We start from the raw sequence: 20,125 nt of genomic DNA on the forward strand, positions 1-20,125 counted from the left end.
ATTTGAAGAGGCTGTGTTGTTCACCTTAGAGAAGAAAAGGTTGAGAGGAGATTTGATAGAGATGACCAAATCATGAGAGGTTGAGAGAGAGTAGACAGGGAGAAACTGTTCCCATTGACAGAAGGGTCAAGAACCAGATGACACTGATTTAAAGTGATTGGCAAAAGAAGCAACAGCTACGTGAGGAAAATCATTTTGACATAGCGAGTGGTTACAATCTGGAATGTATTACCTGAAAATGTGGGGAAGGCAGATTCAGTTGTGGCTTTCAAAAGGGAATTGGATAAGCACTAGAAGAGAGAAATAAATATGGGTTGCAGGAAAGGGCTGGGGAGACTGACTAATGGAGTTGCTGTTGTGGAGAGCCAGCATGGACATGACAGGTCAAATGGCCGCCTCTGTACTGTAACAGTTCTATGATTCTAAATAAAAGATATTATTATGTATGAAGATTGGCAGGAAAGAACATATGCTTACAATTTATATCATATGAGAGGTAAGAGCAGATTGAACGGTGTAGAAGCATTATTTGAATGCTGAGCTGATGTTTTTGTTTTGAATTCCCTCCTGTATATCTATTATTCTTTACAGTACATAGTGTGAAGTTATTGAGTTGGCTTTATTCTATTTATCTCTCTTTGTTTGCTGGTTAATACATTTTTGATTTGTTCTTTTTAAGTCTTTTTAACATCATCTTGACAGTAAGTGGTGATGAAATCATTAGCAATAATGGCTGGGAAGAGTTGATGAGTCGAGCAGGGTTCGGGAACTGAATAATATGCCTCATCTGATGTCAACCTCTTCTTACGCCTAACATTTGAATTTACAGGTGTCTACTACAGGTGGAGAGCTACCGAGGTCAAATTGGAGATCCCAAGGGAGTTGCATGGAGGTACAGACCTAATGTAAAGGGCTTCTGCCACTTCTTCCATTTTTCCTCTTCACTGCTGCTGGGAACTAAGCATTCCCCAGGTACTACAAGTAAGAAAATCCAACCTAGCATTTCAGAGGTAGGTAGCTCTCTTGATTTTTCTTTTTAACAATTACCTTTAAATTTGTTGTGGGTATCATAAGTAGGCTTATTTTTGGATCATTGAGGAGGCTATGCCTCAGCACCCAGGATTTCATGGAAATATGTGTATTTATCTAAGAGGATTGCATCTGATGCTTTGATAGGAAAAGAAAGATACATCTGTATATTCTGGTTGTCTAACGACAAGCATGTGATCTGACAGCATATTGAGAAGCCTCACATTTGTTGGTCTCACAAGGCTGGGAGATAATGATAGGGCTGAAGGCTGACATTCTGCTTCCCAGCCAGTTTAGCAAAGGTATGGAAAACACGTCCAAGCCCTATTTTGTCTGGGACAGCACTTATTGGTGCTATACACAGCTGGAACTGATGGGCAGTGATCTACTGACTGATGTCACTGTGACTGCAACAGTCTTCTGTTTGACTGGGTGGTTGGATGGATCCCAATTGGGTGGTAGGGTCATCTAAAATGTTAATTGGGACCTATAACCTACTAGAGACCCTGATTGCCATATTTGGTGTGAACTGGACTGAGCAGTATTAGCCATCACACCAAAGAAAGAGGATCCTAGAGGTAAATTCTTTTTTTGCATGTTTGCTCCCCGTGCCCTTACAAAATGAGCCTGGGCTGCTACAGCGCCAGCATTTTTTCTCCCCACCCCTGCCTCTTGTGATTGGGGCTTACCTCCTTTACCTACCTCCTTGCGATGAAGAGCCCAGGATTGTGGAAGCCCTGAGCCAGCTGGCATTTGATTTTCAGCAGCAACCCAATGGTAATGAAGTGTGGCCTACAAAATGGAATAAGCCTTGCTACAGAGCTGCCGGGAAGCTGGTCATGCATTCAGGCCAGCCAACTTGATGTCTGGTCTGGGGAGATTGGGGAATCCACCCTACTATTTCCCATTAAATTTGTAATTTCAGAGCAGTTTCCTTTATAATAAATAATATTAGTTATTAGTTTGAGATGCATTTACTGCTACCCTACAATTTGAGAGGAAAAAGCTGGTATCAGATGTAACGGTATTACAGTTGAATAAAGCCAACTACAGAGGCATGAGGGAGGAGCTGGCCAGAATTGACTGGGAGATGAGCCTAGCAGGAAAGACAGTGGAACAACAATGGCAGGAGTTTCTGGGAGTAATTTGGGAGACACAGCAAAAATTCATCCCTAGGAAGAAGAAGCATACTAAAGGGAGGACGAGGCAATCATGGCTGACAAGGGAAGTCAGGGACAGCATAAAAGCTAAAGAGAAAGCATACAATGCGGCCAAGAGCAGTAGGAAACCAGGGGATTGGGAAGCCTACAAAGACCAACAGAGGACAACTAAAAAAGAAATAAGGAGGGAGAAGATTAAATATGAGGGTAAACTAGCCAGTAATATAAAAGAAGATTGCAAGAGTTTTTTTTAGATATATAAAGGGTAAGAGAGAGGCAAAAGTGGACATTGGACCGCTGGAAAATGACGCTGGAGAAGTAGTAGAGGGGAACAAAGAAATTGCGGAGGAACTGAATAGGTACTTTGCGTCAGTCTTCACAGTGGAAGACACGAGTGACATCCCCAAAGTTCAAGAGAGTCGGGGGGCAAAGGTGAGTATGGTGGCCATTACCAAGGAGAAGGTGCTAGGAAAACTGAAAGGCCAGAGGTGGATAAATCACCTGGACCAGATGGATTACACCCCAGAGTTCTGAAGGAGATAGCTGAAGAGATAGTGGAGGCGTTAGTGGTGATCTTTCAGGAATCACTGGAGTCAAGGAGGGTCCCAGAGGACTGGAAAATCGCTAATGTAACCCCCCTGTTTAAGAAGGGAGTGAGGCAAAAGACGGGAAATTACAGGCCGATTAGCCTGACCTCGGTCGTTGGTAAGATTTTAGAGTCCATTATTAAGGATGAGATTTCAGAATACTTGGAAGTGCATGGTAAAATAGGGCAAAGTCAGCATGGTTTCATCAAGGGGAGGTCATGCCTGACAAATCTGTTAGAATTCTTTGAGGAGGTAATGAGTAGGTTAGACAAAGGAGAGCCAATGGATGTTATCTCCTTGGACTTCCAGGAGGCTTTTGACAAGGTGCCGTACAGGAGGCTGCTCAGTAAGATAAGAGCCCATGGTGTTAGAGGCAAGGTACTAGCATGGATAGAAGATTGGCTGTCTGGCAGGAGGCAGAGAGTGGGGATAGGGGGTCCTTCTCAGGATGACGACCAGTGACTAGTGGAGTTCTGCGGGGGTCAGTGTTGGGACCACAACTTTTCACTTTATACATTAATGATCTAGATGAAGGAACTGAGGGCATCTTGGCAAAGTTTGCAGATGATACAAAGATAGGTGGAGGGTTAGGTAGTATTGAGGAGGCGGGGAGGCTGCAGAAGGATTTGGACAGATTAGGAGAATGGGCAAAGAAGTGGCAGATGGAATACAACGTGGGGAAGTGTGAGGTCATGCACTTTGGTAGGAAGAATAGAGGCATAGACTATTTTCTAAATGGGGAGAGAATTCAGAAATCTGGAGTGCAAAGGGACTTGGGAGTCCTAGTCCAGGATTCTCTCAAGGTTAACTTGCAGGTTGAGTCGGTAGTTAGGAAGGCAAATGCAATGTTGGCATTTATTTCGAGAGGACTAGAATATAAAAGCATGGATGTGCTGCTGAGGTTTTATAAGGCTCTGCTCAGACCACATTTAGAATACTGTGAGCAATTTTGGGCCCCGTGTCTCAGGAAGGATGTGCTGGCCCTGGAGAGGGTTCAGAGGAGGTTCACGAGAACAATCCCAGGAATGAAAGGCTTAACAAATGAGGAACGTTTGAGGACTCTGGGTCTATACTCGATGGAGTTTAGAAGGATGAGGTGGGATCTGATTGAAACTTACAGAATACTGAAAGGCCTGGGTAGAGTGGACGTGGGGAAGATGTTTCCATTACTAGGCGAGACTAGGACCTGAGGGCACAACCTCAGAGTAAAGGGAAGACCTTTTAGAACAGAGATGAGGAGAAACTTATTTAGCCAGAGAGTTGTGAATCTATGGAATTCATTGCCACAGGAGGCTGTGGAGGCCAGGTCATTGAGTGTATTTAAGACCGAGATAGATAGGTTCTTGATTGGTAAGGGGATCAAAGGTTACGGGGAGAAGGCGGGAGAATGGGTTTGAGAAACTTATCAGCCATGATTGAATGGCGGAACAGACTTGATGGGCTGAATGGCCTAATTTCTGCTCCTAGGTCTTATGGTCTTATACTACTGTTCTTCAGGGAAACCATACTCAAGCGACTTTGTTTTGGAATCTAAGTTTGGAATTTCTTTGTTGTTTTGTCAAGTGGCTTTTATTGATAGTGCAGCTTGCTTCTTGAGCCATTTGAGTCAGTTAAAATGGTCTCTCTGATGCACTTGCTTAGTAAGAGAATGAAGAAACAACTTGTCTTAAAATCTTTCTAATCCTCATAGTCAGATAAATGCTAACTCTTCAAAAATCCTCTGACAAGAATTTCAAGGCTGTTTTAGTTTTATTTGCTGATTATTTAAAGACCTTTGCATTTATTGTTCTTAAGCATACAGAGATGTATCCTACAGCACAACATTTTTATTGAAAGGAATATTGACAGTTTAATTATTTGTGATTCATAATGTCAGCTAAGCACAGTTATGTGCATGATACACTTACACCCCATGATCACTCATGTATTTCAAGTATTGTCGGGAGTTTATAAGATTTACTAAGGAATATTTGCATAATAAAATCAGTGTTTTAAATTTGCAGTACTTTTAGAACAACTTTAAGAATTGCCAGATGAGCTTAATATTATTTTATAGGATGTAATAAGCATAGAAGCTTTGGCGAGGCAAACCACTTCTTATGTTAAACTTGGCCTTGAATTTACATTTTTGCGAGCACTTCATAGGCTACAAAGCAAAAAAAACGCTTCAGCCATGCATCTGTTCTCTTCATCGTTAAAGCTGCTCAGAATACTGATGCCAACTGGATTCTCCTCACACCTTTGTCTCCCTTCTTCCCCTCCTGTAAATTTAACAAGTAGTGACATGAAGTTCCTTGGCTAAAAGTGTGAGAATATATCACATCTAACCTCAACACATTAATCACTTTCTCAGCTCCAATCACTGGGGGGAAAATAAACAAGGATACTCAAAGAATAATTTGCTCTTTACTTGAAGAATAGTTTTAAACAAACCATAAATGTGACTGGACAGTTAACTTTGGAGAAAAAAAAATAGACCTTATTTGGCACAGGACAACACTGACATCAGTTCATTTTATTTGTAATCTAAAGCTTCCATTGGTTTTGCATTTGTGTCCCTCTTGTATTAATGAATGCATTGAAGGCATCTTTGAAAACAATTTCTTCATGCGGTAGAAAATGATATTTTCACTGCCTGCTTCTCAGGAGCATAGCTTGATTTACAGATGGTGTTTCCATCTTGGAGTTAGAGGGTGCAGGGTTCATACTCCACACCCAATAGTCCTGAAAAGTGGAGGACAGAGCTCTGCTCTGAATTCTGTTTTGACATCTAGTGGAATATTGGTTTTCAGTGACTGTGGGTGAGCACCCCCATGCCCCAACCTCATTGTATAGCATATGGGAGCCATGAAACCCTCTCTCGGTCCCCCTGTAAGGTAACCCAACCAATTTGGTATGAAGATGGTTCACACGTTACAGTCTCTCGTACTGTAAATCAGAAGGCAACTCTTCCCACTACTTCACAATCTTCCTTCCAATTGAAGATTGTGAAGACATGAGAACATCAACAACCACCTGCTAATGCTAAATATGAACAATATGTACTCTATTACATTTGTTATAAATAAAAAAATGCATTGAGCGGGGGCAAAGTTGGCCCACGTTACACCTGAAAAACAGGGACAGAAACGACCAACTTTGGGGCACAAATCCCACTATAGATCTGCACCTGGTGAGATATTGTAGTTTTATGGGATTTGGAGGAGTACTCTTCCTCCCAACTGTTGCATGTGTGTTTAAGTCCTACCTCCAAACTGTGAGAAGGGACTGTTGCATTGTATTTTTATCTTTAGTCAATCATCCAAACAATACTGAAGCTCTGGTTTTTTGTTTTATTTCAGTGAGTCTCAATCTGCTTCACTCTAGTGTCAGGTTGGGCCCTGGTTCTGAATTTATTATACAATTATACAATTTATTATACAATAACTACAGTGCTAGTACAAAGCAAGACCACTACAGTTATAGTGCAAATACAGACTCTCACAAAAAGAGCTCAGTGATAAAACTTGGACTGATTTGAGTTGTTCCATTTAACAATCATTCCAGGTCTATTCCCGTTGTCCTAACAATGAACTCAGGATGAATATCCTTTGCTGCACCAATGCCGTAACTTTCTAATTTCTCATACACTTTCACTAGGTTTCTAGAATTTGACAAGTGTCAGACTGTGCACTTGTTGAAACTAGTTGAAATATATTAGAAATATATTATTCCTCACTTAAAGTCCTAGTTGCATTCTTTGTAATTGTGACATTAAGGAATCAATGTATAAACTGGAGTTAGGTTCTTTTCAGCATTTTTTGTCTGGAAACGGTTAGAAGATTGTGCACCTCTTACTATCGATGAGGGGAAGCTTTAGCCTCAGTGGGACAGAGCGAGTGAGTATATTTGGGAATTTTCTTCAAAGTGGGAATTCGGTGCATTGCGGAAAAGAGGTGCTTTAGATAAGGTTTACTTTAAAAAGTAAAGTGTGTTGAGTGGGGAGGTTGGTGAAGGGTGAGGAGGAGGTGCTTTTTTCTTTTACTTGTTTTTAGCCTCCAGTATTTAATTTCCACTTTGGTGCAGCAGAAGGAGCAGGTAAACCAGTAACTGGTATTACTAGTTATATCAGCATTGTTAAGTACTGTATTGTTTTATCAGAATTGTAAAGCTCACTGGCAGTGCCAAAACCCATTGGGAGGTGGAGACTTTATTAATTATAATTAATTAGCAATTATTAATTAATTAACACACATTGGAGACTGCAGGGCAGGTGATGTGCTGTGATTGCAGGGTGTGGGAGCTTCTGGATGCCGGTGTGATCCAGGGCATCCATCTGCAGTATGCGGCTGCAGGAACTTCAACTCCGAGTTATTGAGCTGGAGGCCGAATTGCAAACACTGTGGCAAATCAGGGAGGGGGAAAGTTACCTGGACACTTTATTCAGGGAGGCGGTCACAACCCTCAGGATAGTCTTCTGATTTGGTCAGTGGTCAGGGATGGGAGGGTGTGACTGCAAGTGAGGCAGTTAAGGGGACCCAGAGAGCAGGAGCCTTAGCCCTTGCAATTGCCTAACAGGTCTGAGGTTTTTTCAGCTTGTTTGGATGAGAGTGGGGGCTGCATGGTGGATGAGCTAATTGGCCATGGCACTGTGGTACAGGGAGCCATTCAAGTGGGGGGAGTTATAAGGAATGTAGTGGTAGTAGGGGACAGTATAGTCAGAGGGATTGACACCATTCTGCAGCAAAGAGCGTGGGTGCAGACAACTGTGTTGCCTGCCTGGTGCCGGGGTTTGGGACATCTGCTCGGGGCTGGAACATGCAGTGAGAGGGGGATGACCCAGTCATTGTGATCCATGTTGGTACCAACAACATAGACAGGGCAAAGAAGGAGGTTCTGCAAAGTCAATATGAGTAGCTTGGCACCAAATTAAGAAGCAGAAGCTCAAAGGTCATAGTCTTTGGCTTATTACCTAAACCACCTCAAATTGGCATAGGACAAATCAGATTAGGGAGATGAATGCGTGGCTGAAAGCTTGGTGTGGGAGCAGTAGGTTCTGGTACGTGGGGCACTGGCACCAATGCTGGGGAAAGTGGGATCTGTACTATTGGGATGGTCTACACATGAACCGTGCTGGGACTGGTGTTCTTGCAAGCCGCATAACTGGGGAAGTAGAAAGGATTTTAAACTATGTAGTGGGGGCAAGGGTACAAATTTGGGAAGTTATGGTAAATCAAAGAGTAGAGACAAGGCAAAAGAGAAAGGTATTATTCTGGGAAATGAAAACAGGCTGTGACATGAAGGGATAGGATACAAATCTAACAGTAAATCAACAGAACAGACTAGAGGGTATAAAAAGGATAAAAGGATCAAACTAAAGGCTCTGTATCTGAATGCACAAAGCATTCGAAACAAAACAGATGAACTGAGAGCGCACATAGAAATAAATAAGTACAATTTGATAACCATTATAGAGACATGGCTGCAGGAGGACATGGATTGGGACCTGAAAGTTAAAGGGTATAGGACACTTAGGAAGGATGGGAAGCAAGGAAAAGGTAGTGGGGTGGCTCTGTTAGTTAATGATGGTATTAGCACAATAGAGAGGAATAACCTAAGTTCAGGAAACCAGGATGTGGAAATAGTTTGGGTGGAGATGAGAAATGGTAAAGGCAAGAAGTCACTTGTGGGAATCGTGTATAGACTCCCTAATAGTAACCACATGGTAGGGTGGAGCATAAAGGAAGAAATAATGGAAGCTTTTCAGAACGGCACAACAATAATCATGGGAGATTTCAGTCTACATGTTGACTGGAAAAGTCAAATGGGCAAAGATAGCCTAGATGAGAAGTTCATAGACTATTTCCTGGATAGTTTCTTGGAACAGCATTTGTTCTGGAGTCAACCAGAGAGCAGGCTATATGAGACCTGGTGTTGTGCAACGAGATAGGATTAATTAATGACCTCATAGTGAAGACGTCTCTAGGTAGCAGCAACCATAATATGATTGAATTTTACATTCAGTTTGAGGGAGAGAGGAGTGGGCCCAAGACTATGTTTTTAATCTTAAATAAAGGCAATTATGAGGGCATGAAAGCAGAGCTGGCTAAAGTGAATTGGCAAATTAGGGATAGGTCATTTGAGATGCAGTGGCAAACATTTAAGGGAATATTTCAGAATACACAGAACAGATACATTCCAACGAGTAAGAAAAAGTCCAAGGAACAGACACACCATCCATGGTTAACTAGAAAGGTTAAATATAGTATCAAACTTAAAGAAAAAGTATATAATTGGGTAAAAATAGGTGGCAGGCCAGAAGATTGGACAGAATATAAGGAACAGCAAAGGATGACTAAAAGATTAATAAGGAGGGAAAAATTAGAGAACAAGAGAAAGCTAGCCAGAAATATAAAAACAGATAGCAAGAGTTTCTATAAAACATTTGAAAAGAAACGAGTTAACAAAGTGAGCATTGGTCCTATAGAAAGTGAGTCTGGAGAACTGATAATGAAAACAAGGAAATGGCAGATGAATTGAACAGGGATTTTGCATCCATCTTCACTATAGAGGGTACAAGTGACATCCCAGAGGCAGCTGTAGATCAGGAAATGGAAGGTAGGGAGGAACTCAGGAAAATTATAATCACCAGAGAAGTGGTACTGAGTAAATTGTTGGAGCTGCAGGCTGACAAGTGTCCGGGTCCTGATGAACTTCATCCTAGGGCCTTAAAAGAAGTGGCTAGTGAGATAGTTGATGCATTGGTTTTAATTTTCCAAAATTCCTTAAATTTGGGGAAGGCCTCATTAGATCGGAAGGTAGCAAAGGTAACTCCATTATTCAGAAAGGTAAAGAGGCAAAAAGCGGGAAACTACAGGCCAGTTAGCTTAACATCTGTCATAGGGAAAATGTTAGAAGCTATTATTAAAGAAGCTATGGCAGGGCAGTTGGATAAGTTCAAGGTAATCAGGCAGAGTCAACATGGTTTTGTGAAAGGGAAATCATGTTTAACCGACTTATTGAAGTTCTCTGAGGAAGTAACATGTGCTGTGGGTAAAGGGCAACTGGTGGATGTACTGTACTTAAATTTCCAGAAGGCATTTGATAAAGTGCCACATCAAATGTTATTACAGAAAATAAAAACTCATGGCATAGGGGTAACATTTGTCATGGATAAAAGACTGGTTGGCTAACAGGAAGCAGAGAGTAGGCATAAATGGGTCTTTTTCAGGTTGGTAAGATGTAACGAGTGGTGTGCCACAGGGATCAGTGCTGGGACCTCAACTGTTTTTGCAATTTATATAACTGACTTGGATGAAGGGATGGATGGGATGGTTGCCATATTTGCTGATGTCAAAAAGATAGGTAGGAAAGTAAGATGTGAAGAGGACATAAGGAGGCTACAAAAAGATATAGATAGGTTAAGTGAGTGGGCAATGGTCTGACAAATGGAGTATAATGTGGGAAAATGTGAAATTGCCCATTTTGGTAGAAAGAACAAAAGAGAAGCATATTATCTAAATGATGAGAGATTGCAGAGCTCTGAGATGCAGAGAGATCTGGGTGTCTTAGTGCATGAAGCGCAAAAGATTAGTGTGCAGGTACAGCAAGTAATTAGGAAAGTTAATAGAATATTATCATCTATTTTAAGGGGAATCGAATACAAAAATAGGGAGGTTATGCTTCAGTTATACAGAGCACCGGTGAGACCACATCTGGAGCATTGTGTACAGTATTGGTCATCTCGTTTAAGGAAGGATGTAAATGTTTTGGAAGCAGTTCAGAAAAGGTTTACCAGACTAATACCCGGAATAAAAGCAAAATACTGCAGATGCTGGAAATCTGAAACAAAAACAAAAATTGTTGGAAAAACTCAGCAGGTCTGACAGCATCTGTGGAGAGGAAGACAGAGTTAACGTTTCAATTCTGTATGACTCTTCATCAGAACTAAAGAGAAATAAAAATGTGGTGAAATATAAGCTGTTTAAGGGGGGTTGGACAGGTGAAGCTGGATAGAGAGCCAGTGATAGGTGGAGGCAAAGGAGAGATTGCCAAAGATGTCATAAACAAAAGGTCAAAGGGGTGTTGACGGTGGTGATATTAGCTAAAGGATGTGCTAATGGTGACATTAAGGGTAGAAAGCAGGATGAGCAAGTGACAGATGGCTCTAGTGGGGGTGGGGTGGGGGGAGGGGATCGAAATAGGCTAAAAGGTGGGGATAAAACAATATGGAAATAAATTGTAAAAATAATAAAAGAAATAGGTGGGAAAAAATATATATATGTATATATAAATATATATATATAATAATGATTAGAAAAAAGGGGATAAAAAAGGGAGTGAGGATGGAGGAGAGAGTTCATGATCTGAAGTTGTTGAACTCAATGTTAAGTCTGGAAGGCTGTAAAGTGCCTAGTCAGAATATGAGGTGCTGTTCCTCCAGTTTGCGTTGAGCTTCACTGGAACATTGCAGCAGGCCAAGGACGGACATGTGGGCATGAGAGCAGGGTGGTGTGTTGAAATGACAAGCGACAGGAAGGCCTGGGTCATGCTTGCAGACAGACCGAAGGTGTTCTGCAAAGCGGTCACCCAGTCTATAATACCTGGAATGGTCGGGTTGTCTTATGAGGAAAGGTTGGACAGGCTAGGCTTGTATCCGCTGGAGTTTAGAAGAGTAAGAGGCGATTTGATTGAAACATTTAAGATCCTGAGGGGTCTTGAAAGGGTGGATGTGGAGAGGATGCTTCCTCTTATGGGAGAATGTAGAACTAGGGGTCACCGTTTAAAAATAAGGAGTGGCCCATTTAAAACAGATGAGGCGAAATTTTTTCTCTGAGGGTTGCAAGTCTTTGGAACTCTCTTCCTGAAAAGGCGGTGGAAGCAGAATCTTTGAATATTTTCAAGGCAGAGGTGGATAGATTCTTGGTAAGCAAGGGTGTGATAGGTTATTGGGGGTAGGTGAGATGCAGATTTGAAGTTTCTATCAGATCAGTCATGATCTTATTAAATGGTGGAGCAGGCTCGAGGGGCTGAATGGCCTACTGCTGCTCCTTCTTTGTATGTTCATTTGTAAATAGAAGCAGAAGACCAGAGTGCTCGTTGAGCCTGCTCCACCACTGAATATGATCATGGCTGATCTTGGGCTTCTACTCCACTTCCTCACCTGCTCGCCCTATCTCTTGATTCCCTGAGAGACCAAAAATCTGTCCATCTCAGCCTTAAATATATTCAGTGATGGCACAGGTAGAGAATTCGAAAGATTCACAACCCTTTAAATTAAGAAATCTCTCTTCATTTCAGCCCTGAAAGATTAGCCCCTTGCCCTGAAATTATGGCCCCTTATTCTAGATTCCCCAACCAGGGGAAAGAACACTTTAGAGTCTACCCTGTCAAGCCACTTCGTAATCTTGACTGTTTCACTGAGATCACCTCTCATCCTTCTCAACTCCAGAGAATATAGACCAAATTTACTCAGCCTGTCTTCATAGGACAACCCTCTGATCCCAAGGCCCAACTGAGTGAATCTTCTATGTACTGCCTCCAGTGCAAGTATATCCTTTCTTAAACATGGAGACCAAAATTGCATAGTATTCCAGGTGTGGTCTCACCAAATCCCTATGGAACTGTAGCAAGACTTCTTTATTCTTGTACTCCAATCTCCTTGCAATAAAGGCCAAAATGCCATTTGCTTTCCTAATAATTTACTGTACCGGCATGCTATTTTAAAAAATTGCTTGTAGGAGTATACCCAAGACACTCTGAACATCGACAGTTTCACACCCAGCATTCCACTTAGCTTTCGATCACCAGCAAACTTAGATACATTGGTCTCCGTCTCTTTGACTTAAGGCATTAATATAGATTGTAAATAGCACTAGCCCTAGCACTGATCCTTGTGACATTCCACTATAGCCTGCTAACATCAAAATGCCCTGTTTATCCCTACTCTATGCTTCCTGTCCATTAACTAACCCTCTCTTCATGCTAATATATCATCCTCAACTCCATGAGCTCTCATCTTGTGTATTAACCTTTTGTATGGCACCTTATCAAATGCCTTTCAGAAATCCTGATATACTGCATCTACTGGTTCCCCTTTATTGAGTCTGCTGGTTTCAACCTCAAAAATTTCTAATAAATTTGTCAAACAGGATTTCCTTTTCATAAAACCATGTTGGCTTGTTTTAATCATACTATGCTTTTCTAAGTGTATTTTTAAGATTTCCTCAATAGTAGATTCCAGCACTTTCCTGATGATTAATGCCAGGCTAACTGACATGTAGTTCCCTGTTTTCTCTCTCCCTCCTTTCTTGAATAGCAGTATTACATTTGCTAACTTCCAATCTGCTGGGACCATTCCAGAATCTAGAGAATTTTGGAAAATCATAGCCAGTGCATCCATTATCTCTGCAGCTATCTCTTTTAGAACCCTAGGGTATAGGTCATCAGGTCCTGGGGATTTGTAAGATTTTCCAGTACTTTTCTTGATTTCTCCAGTACTTTTTCTTGGCTGATTTTAATTACCTTAATTTTCTCACTCTTATTAGCCTTAATAGAGGTTGCCTTCTATTTTTGGTATGTAACTTATGTCTTCTACTATGAAGACAAGCACAAAATCAATGTTTCTACCATTTCCTTATTTCCCATGATATTTTCTCCTGCCTCTGCTTCTAAGAGACCAATGTTTAATTTAGCTACTCTCTTTTTTAATATACTTGCAAGAACTCCTACAATCTGTTTTTATACTCTTGGCTAGCTTACTCTCATATCCCATTTTCCCCTTTCTATTCAGTTTTAGTGTCCCTTTGTGGTTACTAAAACACTCCCAATCCTCCGGCTTACTATTATACTTTACAACAATATAAGCCTCTCTTTTTAATCAAATACTACCCTTAAACTCCTTAGTAAATCACAGATGGATCTTTCTTGTTGAGTTTTTTTGTTTTTCAATAGAATATATTTTTGTTGAACATTTTTGAATTATTTGTTTAAATGTTTTCCATTTTTTATATACTGCCATACCTTTTCATCTATTTACCCAATCAACTTTAGCCATCTCCTCCCTCTTACCATTGTTGCTTTGTTTAAGTTTAAGATTCTGGTTGTATGTCTTTGTTACACTTAATGCGGAATTCAATTGTATTATGATCACTATTTCCTAGCGGATCTTTTACTATGACATTACTGATTAATCCTGCCTCATTGCACAATACTATATCTAAAATAGCTTTATCTCCAGTTGGTTCTACAACATATTGCTTCAGGAAATTGTTCGCAAAAGCATTCTACAAACTCATCCTCCAGACAATCTTTGCTAATTTGATTGGTGCAGTCCATATGAAGATTAAAGACTCCACAACTATTACATTGCCTTTGTTACAAGCTCCAATAATTTATTGTTCAGTGCTCTTTCCAGTGGTATAACTACTGTTAAAGGGCCTTTATCCTATCCCCACCAGCATTTTATGACTCTTGCTACTCCTAACCTCCTTCCATACTGCTTCTACTTCCTGATTTTCTGAGCCAAGATACTTTCTCTCTAATGTCCTTTATTATCAGGGCTACCCCTCCTCCTTTTCCATTCTGCCTATTTTTTCGAAATGTTGTGTACCCTGGGATATTTATTTCCCAACCTTGGTCACCTTTGGTTTCTGGGTGCTCAGTGAAAGGCCCATTTTCTCATGCTTTCTGAGTGAGCATGCACACAAGCACCTTCTGTATACAGAAACTCAATGACTAATGTTGGAATGATTTGGGTTTTGAATTGAAGGTAGGGTAGGTTGAACAGCCAGCTCCTATGAAGTTAGTAGGATGACAGGCCAGAATTGTCAACAACCTTATCCAAGGACCGTTGGATGGTTTTCATTATGTTCTACTTGTAGACCTTCTTGTAACAGTTGATTACCATCATTGATCGCCCTGTTGACTTTGGCAGTGTACTCTTTGTTTGGGTCATCTTCGGTGAAGATTCCCATTGTCTCTTCGATGAGTCGGAAAGCTCTTGACAGTTGTTTTTTTGACAAAATCTGAGGGGATGATATTTTAGTGTGATCTTCTTCTAAAGCTCGTTGATTCTCTAGCTGCATTAAACCTTCATTGGACAATTTCTCTCTGTAGGATTCAAGCAATTCCACCACGTCAGTCTCCTGCACTTCTTTATAGCCAACTTCTCTCATCAAGGTGATGATTTCACCTTGAACTTCAGGGACAACATCATGACTTCCTCTGTAGCTGCTGACACACTCAGGCCATGCTTCCTGCCACACACATCAAACATGGTGACATAATTTTATCCCATGAATCAGCAATATTATTGATACCCTTGAAGCTGTTGTAGGCATGCCAAAATTTCCTGACTGTTGGCGCATTCTCACCATCTGTTGCCTTGATGAGCTGGGTGAAGGTATCGCGTAGATAGTAGGCCTTTAATGTCGCTATTGTTCCTTGATCCATGGGCTGTAACAATGAATTCATGTTAGGTGGCAGGAAAATCACCTTTATGTTTTCAGACAAATCATCAAGATCGTAGGATGACCTGGGGCATTATCTAAGAGGAGCAATATCCTAACGACAGGGATGGCATACAGAGAAGGAAACATTGTTATAAGACTGACCCCCATCATCTGGGTTTTCTTATTTGAATGCCAAATGACACACAGATGTTCCTTGGAATAACCCCTCAAAGTCCTTGGTGTCGCACACCACTAAGAGCTTAAACATGAAATCCCTTGTAGAATTCCCATCACACAGGGCAGTCAGGTGATCTTTGGCAGGGTTAAATCCTGGCGCCATCTTCTCCTGTTTGGAGATGTATGTTCTCGGTGGCATACGTTTCCAATAAATCTGCGCCTCATCCATGTTAAAGACAACTTTTGGAGAGTAGCCACCTTCTTCAGTGACTCTCTTCATATAGGCAGGGAATTCAACTGCTGCTTCAGCATCAACACTAGGCGTTTCGCTAGTTACCTTAATATTATGCAGATAGGAACGTTTCTTGAAATGCTCGAACCAACCACGACAAGCACTGAAACTTTCCAGCTACGAGCTCGCACCCCGCTCATTCTATAAGCCAGCATACAAACTTTTAGCTTTTGCTTGGATGATCATCAAACTAAGAGGCACGTTGCACTGATTTTGATCTTCGGTCCAGACTGCCAATATTTAATCCATATTTTCTATGATGCTGCTTCTACTTGGACTTATCCTGATCACACTTAAAATCAAACAAAATACACAAATGTCTTTGTCAGCGTTACTATGGATTGATTTCTCTGTCGTAGGTACAGCGCTGTACCAATATTGACCGCTCTATCTCTGGCCTCAAAGCATTTTAAAACTTCTAACTACATTGCTAAAGTGATAGTTTTTCTTGTTTTCTTAGCAGCAGCAGATTCACTATCATCATATGTTGGCCATTTTTGACAATGTTTAAGAGTGATTCCAATGTATTGGAGCACTATGCGACAGCATCTCAGATGACTTTTAAAAGGCCTCTCTGCTTCCACCCGATGCAAAGTTGAACAATTGCCATACTTGGGGCACCAAAATTAATCAGAAGATCGCAGAGTCAGGATATGCTGGCTTCCCCTTCCCTCCTGAAAGGCCTTATAATTTTTGCCAAAAGAATGCACTGAGCCAAGGACAACACTGCAGCCTGCAGCAAACGCCTCTCTTGCAGACTTTAAAATGCCCTCTCTGCCTCAACTCTGCTGCAAGGTTGAACACCTGAGACTCCAAAATTAATCAGAGGATTGCAGAGTCATGAAGGATAAGTAGCCACCACAAAGGCGCAATGGGGAAAGGTCGCTGTCTAAGACCTTTCTGCCATTGTGCACCGAAGGGCTGGGGAAGGTATAGACCCTTCGGGCTGTACAGCTCACAATGAATGTATGCATTGAATACTAATTGTATTATAATTGTATTGAAGCACCTCAGAGTGCAACACGATGTATGTTGATAACTCCAATACCATTGCCTGACTGTCTGTAATGACCATATTGAAATGACTGTAATATTCATTGATTGTACTGAAGCACCTCATGATCCATGTGTAAAAGTTGAATCTGATTGTACTTTTTGTGATGACAATTTAGAAATGTTTTGTAATGCTCTTCCAGATATTTTATGAATAAAGTAAAACTTTAAAAAAAAAACCTGAAGAATAAGTACTGCTCCTTCTATTTTTCATCCAAACAAGCCCCTGAGCCAAGGAAAGCAATTTTACCTGCAGCAGATGCCTCTCTCACCAACTTTAATATGGTCTCTCTGCCTCACCTGATTCAAAGCTCCACAGCAGCCACACCTAAGGCTCCAAAATTAAAAGAGGATTGCAGAGCCAGGAACTGTTCATGTACTGCACATAAATGAGCAGTCCAGGCTTCACCTTCACCTCTGGGGGGGGGGAAAAAATTACAGTGGGCATAGTTTGTCTTCATACAGCACTACTATTGGTGTGTTCTCAGAATATTGCGAGAGAACTTTGGACAATGTGAAGTAGGGCTGATACATCGGGAGTATTTGATTTCATGCTGATGGTTTTCCTGAAGCTAAAATAAAATGGCTTCTTACATGTTAGGTTCCAAGTCAGCTCAGAAATACTATGAAAATACTCATTGCCCTCAGAACACTAGTAAACTGAAAAGACAAATGAACAATAATAAAAACAGATTTTTTTTAAAAGTATGTGCGGCAAATTCCCACTCGGTCAGCATATGTCTAAGGTTTTCCTAGGGATGGACGAGCATCTTGGCTCAATATTGCCTGACCTGACTGCACTCAATTCTGCTGTAGTTCAGTGTCACTGATAGCTCCCACAAGCTGCCCTTGTGTCCCTTATGAGCCAGTGTATGCCTTTACCTGCCCAATATCTAGGTGAATGATAGCAAGATCAAGAGCTTTAGCAGAAAGCTTGTGCTGTTGTACATCAGCTTACTGGAATGAAGTATGTGCCACTGCAGTGTTCCACATCTTTGCTAGGTAGACACATGGTACACACTAATCAGACCAAGGTGTTATGGCATAAGCCAACAGATGATATATTTAACATTAATGTTCATTTACCTATTCAATCAGCAGTAAACCTCTTCTAGCCTTGATGCATCAGAGTAATGAAGATGCTTCACACTGAGCTACTCCTTTGTATGCATTGAACCTTTGAAATGGGTGTTCCCTTTTAGCATGCTGTGCTACTGCTATAGAGCCTAACTAGCACCAACCTTCTGGTTAAACATTTACTATCAAATAACTTTGGTTATCCAGTATAATCTTGTAATTACAAATCTCAGGGCACAATGGTCAGTCAAAAGGATTGCCAAGTAGCATTGGTTCACCCCTACCTATTGGCCTAACATTGACCTTCAGCCCCAGACACGGCATGGCCACAGGGTATCTCTGCCAGATGACTAGAAAGTACCTGTTCAGGAGATGGTGCAAAAGGGTGTGACACTGCAGGCCATCTCTGATTTGGAAGTATATTCCCTGGTATGAAATGTGTTTGTTGCAAAATCATTAGAAATACTGTAACACAGGTGCCACCTATTCAGATTAATCAAATATTATACCCACTAGTTCCAACAGGGGTTGTTTTGGTCTTACTGCTACATAAATATTTTCCTCATTAATTCTCACCCAGTCAACTGTGTGGGTTCCTATTGCATTCAAACCCAATGAAACTCCAGAGCTGTGCAGAGTTCTGCCTTGCCCTAAGCTGGGGATATTAGCCAATCTATAATACAAAGGATAAAATGCACCCAGTCAGCCAAAAAGATGTATAGAAATGTTGGGGACAGTTACCCAGATGAGGGTTCTGTGCAGAAATGCACATAGCACATTTTTAGCTTAAAAGATATGTGCATATATACTGTTAGGATGAGAAGAAGGTTGGGAGGAAGCTTATTGTTGAACATAAATGCTGACAGGGACCCATTAAGTCATATGGCCTGTTTCTGTACCATAAGCATTACTGACACGTGGCTACAAGCTGGTATGTCTGGGAATGAAATAATCCAGGTCAGAGGATCTTTGGACATGACAGGAAAATTGGGAAAGGAAAGGTGAGTAGTAACATTGATAAAGGACAAAATTACAGCAGTAGAAAGGGGGGATTTCAGTCTGGGATGAAGTAGTGGAAACACCATGTGGCTGAATTAAGAAACACTAATGGATCCAAAACTGGGAGTTGTCTAGAGACCTCCTGAGAGTAGTGATGTCATTGACAATGGATGCATAAATATGGATAACGAAAGCATTATAAGGATATATGGGATTTGACAAAATGTAATGAACCAAAATTAGTTAACAGCCTAACATTAAGGGAATATCTTGTAAATTGTGCCCATGATATGATTGATTTTGAGTTTGAGGTATAGTCACAGACCAAAGTTTTACATTTAAGTCAGACAAACTTCAAAGAGAAATGAATTGACCCCCAATAACCTGGGCTGAACAATCAATGAATAAAGTTGATGAGACTATGATGGATGATGAAGAAATGGAAGGATAGTTAAATAAGTACACATTTTCACAGCAAAGGAACCAGATGGGGTTATTTTCCTTGGAACAAAGAAGGCTGAGGGGTGACTTGATTGAAGTGTACAAAATTATGAGGAGAATAGATAGAGTGGACAGGATAAAATTGTTTCCCTTGGTGGAGAATTCTAGAACCAGGGGACATAGATTCAAGATAAGTGGCAGAAGGTGTAGGGGGCACATGAGGAAGAACTTTTTTAGGCAGAGGGTAGTGGGTGTCTGGAATTCGTTGCCCAAGTTGGTGGTAGAGGCAGAAGCTCTAAACTCTTTAAAAAGTACCTGGATCTGCACCTTAAGTGCTGTAAGCTGCAAGGCTATGGGCCGGGTGCAGGGAGGTGGGATTAGAAAGAGCACCTGGGTGTCCTCGGGCTGGCATGGACAAGATGGGCCGAATGGCCTCCTTCTATGCTGTAACTTTTCTATGGTTCTTTCTATGGTACTACAGTTTTCTGCAAAAGCCACTGTTGCCTCACTCACGGTCAAACTGCTGTCTTCGTACTCGCTCCAAGATGGCGATGATCAGTTCAGGCCAGGCCAGGCCAGGCCTGGCACAAAGCAATGTTAATGCAAAAGTCTCAATGTTCAACATGCATGCTAGCTCCTTTACATCTGTGACATTAAAGTGGAAAGATGTTAAATTAAACAACTTAAAGTAGGAGCTTACTGTAATGGGAATCAATTAGAACTGACAATCATATGACCATATGAATTTGGCCCCTCAAGCCTGCTCCGCCATTCAATAAGATCATAGCTGATCTGACTGTAGCCTCCACTCTATATTCCAACCTATTCCCGATAACCTTTAACTCCCTTGTTAGTGAAGAATCTGTTTACCTCTGCCTT

The 20,125-nt window shown here is 41.2% G+C and overlaps 1 protein-coding gene across 2 annotated transcripts in view; it reads left to right on the forward strand.

Annotated features, from left to right (window-relative positions):
* b3galt1b (UDP-Gal:betaGlcNAc beta 1,3-galactosyltransferase, polypeptide 1b) overlaps positions 1 to 20,125 on the forward strand; it is a 138,295-nt gene that overhangs the window by 84,901 nt on the left and 33,269 nt on the right. For both annotated transcript variants that reach the window (XM_078552316.1, XM_078552317.1), the window contains exon 2: positions 830 to 1,010. The gene's annotated coding sequence lies outside the window, so the exon portion shown is untranslated. The remainder of the gene's footprint in view (positions 1 to 829; positions 1,011 to 20,125) is intronic.

The sequence above is a fragment of the Cetorhinus maximus genome, chromosome 11 (genome assembly GCF_964194155.1).
Source record: "Cetorhinus maximus chromosome 11, sCetMax3.hap1.1, whole genome shotgun sequence".
In the NCBI taxonomy this organism is placed as follows: domain Eukaryota; kingdom Metazoa; phylum Chordata; class Chondrichthyes; order Lamniformes; family Cetorhinidae; genus Cetorhinus; species Cetorhinus maximus.